General features: G+C 42.0%; 1 non-coding gene across 1 annotated transcript; it reads left to right on the top strand.

Annotated features, from left to right (window-relative positions):
• The first annotated feature begins 3,691 nt into the window (after positions 1–3,691).
• Positions 3,692–3,774, top strand: trnal-uaa (transfer RNA leucine (anticodon UAA)). The gene has a single exon. It is a non-coding gene; the product is annotated as a tRNA-Leu (tRNA).
• Positions 3,775–6,565: the final 2,791 nt, after the last annotated feature.

Here is a 6,565-nt window from a genome sequence, read left to right as displayed (position 1 = left end):
TCCCCTTGTCAGGGGACGATGAAATAGAAGCCAGGGCCGCCCAACTCGATGGAGGTTCAAGCTTCTACAGTTCAAGCCTTTGGAGCCAGACTGGAGGTTGTTGTAAGAGAAAGCTTATAGCCTGTCAATGAGAGCTTGCGGGACATTGCAGGTGCCATCATTCCACCCATCACGGCGATTGGTGAGTTTCGCACTGGTGACTGGGCTTGTGTGGTCCGATTGGCTGATGTTTCCATCTCTATGGGGAGAAGCACTACCCTGGGCTCCAGCAATACAATGGTGGGCAGGTTGACAGCTGCATAGGGCAAGCTACACCAGGCAGCACAGGATCTCAATCCTGGGATGCAAGCACCTGCATCCTTGCTCCAGGAGTAGACATAGCCTCTCCTCTTTGCCAGAAATGTGTGCCAAACATTTTTAAAAATCCCACCAGTATCTTTCAGGTTTGTCCCTTGAGTTAAACTGCTTCCTGAATTTGGGGGCCGAAATTCCATGTTGCCCAGCTGGGAGGCTGTAACCTCTCCACCATGCGCCCCCCCCTTACCACCAAGTGTTGCCCATTCTTCCTGAATATTTTAATTACAGTCATGAAATACTAGTCTTTTGGCTGTATTGATTTCTGCTGAATATACCAATAAATACCTACAATACCAATATGGAGTCACGTTCGAATCTTTAAGTTTAAGGTAAAACCCTCTTACAAATTTGGCACCCCTGATTGGACATGGGAGATTTAATCATTCACCAATAATCAAAGGTGCACAAATATGTCTAAAATAGGTACCATCCAGGAAGCGCTAGAACAAAAGTTAGCGATGCTAAGTAATAATGAAGTTTAGGATCTGTTAGTGAATTATGTGACAAATTCAGAATCGTCTTATCAGATGTGACAGACTATATTCAGGAGCAAGTAGATGAGGCGAAGATTAAATTAGACAAAGCTAGGAAGCTACTTGTCTATTCGTCCCACTTTTGCGTAAATGGTGCAGATGAACATATGATGACGGGTGCGAAAGAATGAGCAAGCTTAGAAAACAAATTAAAGATAACAATGGAAAAATTGGAACAAAGCAGTGAGGAAAAGATAGAGAATCTCGAAACGAAATTGAAAAATGTGACAATACATAATGATCAACTATCAGTTATGCTCTAAGAACATCAGTTGTCAAGTGTGACGGCTGCGGCCGCAATGTGAGATGCAGTACAGAATAAGAAAGGGATAGACTTGCGGCAGAAAATAATAGACAAAAAGGCACTAGAGGCGCTTTGAGAGAAGCAATGAAACAGCTCCACCGAGAGCTGACCATACGCTAAAAATCTACAAATTACAGGTGAGTTAGGAAAATAAGCGACTTTGGTCTCGGCGGTGGCTGCAGGCACAATAGTTGATGACACTGCAGTGATATAGACTGGGGAGAATTGGATTGGAAAGCCTCATATTATCATAATCCTGACTACCCCATCCCCAACCTGGTTGGTCTGTGTAACACTGAGGGTCCGCCACTATAATGGCAAAAACACTCTGATGCAAGTCCAAGAGACCACAATGCCGGTGAGTCACCAGGACACTAAGTCACTGGCTCGGGAGGTAAGAGGCTTCGGTGAGGATACAGGCTGTCAGTTTGAAAATTTGAATCAGTACAGAATGAGATTCCATAGAAAACATCAGAAATTGAAAATTGGTTTAAGGAAAAAAGGATAAAAATGGAATAAAATAGAAAAGGCAAGCTCATGGCTCTTTTATACTGATCCACAGTTTTTTGTTTTCAGTGTGAATATTAATGTTTTTTAAAAAGTATGTGTGAATGTTATTGTGGCTATGGCTCCTCCCTCTTTTTCAGGCTAGAGTGTGTGTTGAGTTTAAGATACTAGTCTGAATAAAATTGGGGTTAATGAGGTTAACTTACCTATCAACTTGTGAAAACCAGACTTTTATTGTGGCTACAGTGAAATTCTTTTTGTAAATTGTATGAAAGCTTCTAGTACCAGTGGTGGGTCACTCACGTCAATAATTGGTATTTTTTTAAACTTCTGGCCAATTTCAGTACTTAATGCTTTGAAGTGAATTTTATTCATTGTAATGATACTGGAATGTGTGACCAGAAGAAAGGTGTAATGTGTTTACTGTGTGTATGGTATCGGGCAAAAGTGTTAGGGGAAAAATTCATACCTTAGCGTCTCCAGTTAGTGCCTGATGGGGTAACTAATGGGTCGCTGAGTCAATAGCGCAGCAGCGAGGTGAATCCAGCAATGCACGCCAAATCCGCCCCTGCCCCCCGTAGCTCAGCCACTCCGAGTTAGTGCCGGGAACTTCAACGGCAGGCTGATCATGACATCACTGGGCGCTCGATCTGCAAAATTCATTGTCGCCCCTGCCTTAGCACCTTGCCTTAAAAACCACGGGGAGAGGAGGCGTCAAACAGGCAGATGCCGGCTCTTGGGGCACTACTTAAAGGGATCATGAGTAATGAGTTGCAGCTGTCAGCTTAGTGCTGTTTCACTGCTTCCTTGTCAGTTTGACATTGCGCAACAGTTGCATTCAGTCGGTTAAAGGTTTTTTAGTCTCCGGAATGTTGTGGCTATTAAAGATTTATGATATTATTATTCTCACAACATATCAAAATGCTGAACTAGAATGAGGTTCTGCAGAATCAATGAACCTCCCCTTTAATAACTGGAAAGAGCCTGTGACAATGATGACTTGCAATTAGACTGTACCTGATATTGCTTGGTGCTTTGAGTGTAACACCACTGAGCTAGGCCATTAGCTCTTGATTAATCCCTCCAATCCCTTCTTTGAGCAATGCGACTTAATTTTGTGTGCAGCGTGATGCATTGGCACCTGCCACTAAATCTCAAACTTTTCTAATGTTACTGCCCATTCATACATAAGAACATAAGAACATAAAAATTAGGAACAGGAGTAGGACATCTAGCCCCTCGAACCTGCTCTGCCATTCAAAAAGATCATGGCTGATCTGGCCGTGGACTCAGCTCCACTTACCCGCCCGCTCCCCATAACCCTTAATTCCCTTATTGGTTAAAAATCTATCTATCTGTGATTTGAATATATTCAATGAGCTAGCCTCAACTGCTTCCTTGGGCAGAGAATTCCACAGATTCACAACCCTCTGGGAGAAGAAATTCCTTCTCAACTCAGTTTTAAATTGGCTCCCCCGTATTTTGAGGCTGTGCCCCCTAGTTTTAGTCTCCCCGACCAGTGGAAACAACCTCTCTGCCTCTATCTTGTCTATCCCTTTCATTATTTTGAATGTTTCTATAAGACCACCCCTCATCCTTCTGAACTCCAATGAGTAAAGACCCAGTCTACTCAATCTATCATCATAAGGTAATCCCCTCATCTCTGGAATCAGCCTATTGAATCGTCTCTGTACCCCCTCCAAGGCTAGTATATCCTTCCTTAAGTAAGGTGACCAAAACTGCACGCAGTACTCCAGGTGCAGCCTCACCAATACCCTGTACAGTTGCAGCAGGACCTCCCTGCTTTTGTACTCCATCCCTCTCGCAATGAAGGCCAACATTCCATTCGCCTTCCTAATTACCTGCTGCACCTGCAAACTAACATTTTGGGATACGGGTTAAAGCACTGGTACAGTAAACCAGGGGTCATGAGTTCAAGTCTCACTGGGACCGACTCAAAATTAGCTCAGCATTTAAATTCACTGTAAGGACCAGGTTGGCCGAGTGGTTAAGGCGTTGGACTTAAGATCCAATGGGTTTATACCTGCTTGGGTTTGAAACCCACTCCTGGTAATTCTGTAACTTAACGCAGATTTCCTCCAGTGATATCTGTTGAATCTGCATTTCTCTAAAAGAGTTTCATGCACAAGGACCCCCAGGTCCCTCTGCACCACAGCATGTTGTAATTTCTCCCCATTCAAATAATATTCCCTTTTACTGTTTTTTTTTCCAAGGTGGATGACCTCACATTTTCCGACATTGTATTCCATCTGCCAAACCTTAGCCCATTCACTTAACCTATCTAAATCTCTTTGCAGCCTCTCTGTGTCCTCTCCACAACCCGTTTTCCCACTAATCTTTGTGTCATCTGCAATTTTGTTACACTACACTCTGTCCCCCCTTCCAGGTCATCTATGTATACTGTAAACAGTTGTGGTCCCAGCACCGATCCCTGTGGCACACCACTAACCACCGATTTCCAACCCGAAAAGGACCCATTTATCCCGACTCTCTGCTTTCTGTTAGCCAGCCAATTCTCGATCCATGCTAATACATTTCCTCTGACTCCGCGTACCTTTATCTTCTGCAGTAACCTTTTGTGTGGCACCTTATCGAATGTCTTTTGGAAATCTAAATACACCACATCCATTGGTACATCTCTATCCACCCTGCTCATTATATTCTCAAAGAATTCCAGTAAATTAGTTAAACATGATTTCCCCTTCATGAATCCATGTTGCGTCTGCTTGATTGCACTATTCCTATCTAGATGTCCCGCTATTTCTTCCTTAATGATAGCTTCAAGCATTTTCCCCACTACAGATGTTAAACTAACCGGCCTATAGTTACCTTCCTTTTGTCTGCCCCCTTTTTTAAACAGAGGCGTTACATTAGCTGCTTTCCAATCCGCTGGTACCACCCCAGAGTCCAGAGTATTTTGGTAGATTATAACGAATGCATCTGCTATAACTTCCGCCATCTCTTTTAATACCCTGGGATGCATTTCATCAGGACCAGGGGACTTGTCTACCTTGAGTCCCATTAGCCTGTCCAGCACTACCTCCCTAGTGATAGTGATTGTCTCAAAGTCCTCCCTTCCCACATTCCCGTGACCAGCAATTTTTGGCATGGTTTTTCCTGTCTTCCTGTTTTCCTGTCTTCCTGGGCTATAATGAATTTCTCCCCCTTAAAATGAAAGTTGCAAAAAGTTATGCAACACAAGCTGACATTGATTGATGATGTGTGGGTTTGTCTTCTTTTGAAATGAAAAAAAAAGGAAGCTAACTCTGTTGACAAGCAGCTGTGTTTTTTTTTGTTACTTTCTGCTGTCAGATTAAATGGTTGAATTCACTGAGCAACAACTTTTGTATTGCTGACTAAATATTTTGGATATTTTTAATTTGAGTGAATATTTCCCCACACTGACAGAATGGTATCAGAAATTGACAAATGATGAATAACCCATTGGGATGGCAGGAAAGCCACAATGGATTTTCTGGGGGTAGGGGGGGCGGGGGCGGTTTATGCAGAGGGCCATATGAGTGCTGACGGTGCAAGATTACCAAGAGGTGTTTTTCAATATAAAATGACAGAGCTTGAACTGTGCTGGAAAAGTGCAGTGAGAGCTCCAGTAATCTTCAGAATTTAAATTCTTATCTGCAGACATTGATGGATTTTGAATGTGACAGCGTGGTGACAAAAAAATTGAAATTAAGACTTTACCTTTCAAATTGCTATCTTCATGACACATTGCTCGAGGGGAAAGATAAACAGCTTGCATCCAAACACAATTGTTACTTTTGTTTTTTTTGTAAAATCGCAAGCCTGGACAAAATTTTCTTTGTGAACTTTAAATTGATTAGATAAATTGATACGAGTTGTTGTTCAAGCACTCGGGAAAGGAAATTTATCTGAAGGTTAAGGAGATAATCACATTTTATTTTTGGAAAAGTCCAGTCTACGTGGTTCCATTCAAACTGTGGGTTTTAAAACAATTTTTAGGGAGGAGACTGTTGTGTTAAAGGTAACCAACATCCCTCATCTGCAGACAGAATTGCTCTCCAGCATATTTTGGGGAATAAAAAGTCTAATAAGAGTTTAATTAGAATGAACAAAAGTGCATTGATAACTTAGATTGATTTGGAAACATTTGTTAGATGGTAATGATCATAATTGTATTGGACATTAAAGTTTCTCTGGGGCTCATGAATGAGATGAAAGAGTAATATAATGGGAATCATTTTCCGAGGTGATTATGAGGGAATGGCTGGAACTCAAACAAGGGTTAGGAAAAGACATGTAAGTGCAATCCTGAGTAACAGGAAAAGATTTTCAAGTTGGTATCAAATGTAAATTTTATTGAAAGTCAGGAAAGTGTAGGTGAGAATCATTAATTGATAGGTTTCTCTTGGAGATCTTTGCCTATATTGAAGAATGAGAAAATGCATTTAATGGCCTGGCCACTGCCCTAAACATTGGAATCTTGCAGAGAGAGATCAGAAAAGACATCCAATCTTCCCATAAGGAACTTAAAAGCTCAGGAATGGCTTGTATCTGATGTCAAGTGTGGTATGATATTGGGATACCAGTGTGAGTGCAAATGTGATATGTTGCACATGAGGCAACTAGTATATGGAAATACATGGTGAAGATGCACTGAAGAGTGGGTCAGACATGCTCAGTTATTTGACAACAGCACAACATAAAATAGGTAATGTGACTAAGGGGAGTGAGACAAATGTTTTCAAGGCATAGAAACATAGAAGCATAGAAAATAGGTGCCGAAGTAGGCCATTCGGCCCTTCGAGCCTGCACCACCATTCAATATGATCATGGCTGATCATTCCCTCAGTACCCCTTTCCT

This window comes from Pristiophorus japonicus, chromosome 7, assembly GCF_044704955.1.
Source record: "Pristiophorus japonicus isolate sPriJap1 chromosome 7, sPriJap1.hap1, whole genome shotgun sequence".
In the NCBI taxonomy this organism is placed as follows: Eukaryota; Metazoa; Chordata; class Chondrichthyes; family Pristiophoridae; genus Pristiophorus; species Pristiophorus japonicus.
This window is presented reverse-complemented; position numbering and strand designations above follow the sequence as displayed.